Raw genomic sequence first — 1336 nt, 5'->3', positions numbered from 1 at the left:
TGATTTAATTTGTAAAATAAATATGAAGCTATTCAGATTATCTGTATCTACTTGTGTGAATTTTGGTAGTTTGTGTCTTTCAAGAAATTGTTTAATTACATTTAAATTTGTAGTTATAGAGTTTTCATTGTGTTTATTATCCTTTTAGTGTGCATGGGATCTGTAGTGAAGATCCTTCTTTTGCTTCTGTTATTGATACAATGTGTCTTCTCTGTTTTTTGAAATTTGTCTGACAGAAGATTATGATGTTATTAATCTTTCAAAAACACAAAATATCTACTCATGTTATTGATTTTCTCTGTTTTCATTTCTATTGATTTCTCTTAATTTTTATTATTTTTTTCTTCTATTTGCTGCAGGCTTAAGTTGCTTTTCTTTCTCTAGCTAAAGTTTAAGCTTAGATTTTTGATTCTCCACCTTTCCTTTGTTCTAATATATGGATTTAATGCTATGTTTCCCTCTAAGCATTACTTTCACTACAACCTGAAGATACTGTAAACTGTATTTTTACTTTATTTCAAAATATTTTTAATTCATATGTCTATTTCTTGGAATTTAACTCATCACTATTATGTACTGCCCCTTTTATATTTCTGATATAAGTTTTTTGTTCTGAAGTCTGATTTACATGAAATTAATATTACAAAATTTAAAAATAATTGGTAGGATGACATATTGTTTTTATCCCTTTATTTTTACTCTATCAGTCATTATATTTGAAGTGGGTTTCTTATTAACCATAAACAATTGTGCTTTTTTTTAACTCTACTGTAACAATCTCTATCTTTTAAATAGTAACTTTATATAAGTGATATTTAATGTGATTATTGATATAATATGATTAATATCTACCATTTTGGTGACTATTTTCTATTAGTTGGGTTGCCATTATTCTTTGTCATTTTGTTTTAACGTGCTATAAAATTTCATGTTGCCTCATCTCTTACAATATCAACTGTATCTCTTTTACAAATTTTTGAGTGGTTGACCTAGAGTTTCCAGTATTCATTTTTAAATTAACCTAAGTCCATTTTGAATTAACATTTGTAGTGTAGCGATTTTATAACAGTTATCCCAATTTTTGCCTCCATCCTTTATGATATAGATGTACCAATATCATTCACTCTACTTATCCATATGTTGAAATCATAAAATCTATTTCTATTATTATTTTAAATGCCTGTCTTTTACATCAATTAAGAATAGGGGCTGCCCACGTGGTGGCTCACACCTGTAATCCCAGCACTTTGGGAGGTGGAGGCGGGCAGATCACAAAGTCAGCAGATCGAGACCACCCTGGCTAACACGGTGAAACCCCATCTCTACTAAAAATACA

Source organism: Mandrillus leucophaeus, unplaced genomic scaffold (assembly GCF_000951045.1).
Source record: "Mandrillus leucophaeus isolate KB7577 unplaced genomic scaffold, Mleu.le_1.0 Scaffold47, whole genome shotgun sequence".
NCBI lineage: Eukaryota > Metazoa > Chordata > Mammalia > Primates > Cercopithecidae > Mandrillus > Mandrillus leucophaeus.
The sequence above is the reverse complement of the archived record's forward strand: the minus strand, read 5'-3'. Positions refer to the sequence as shown.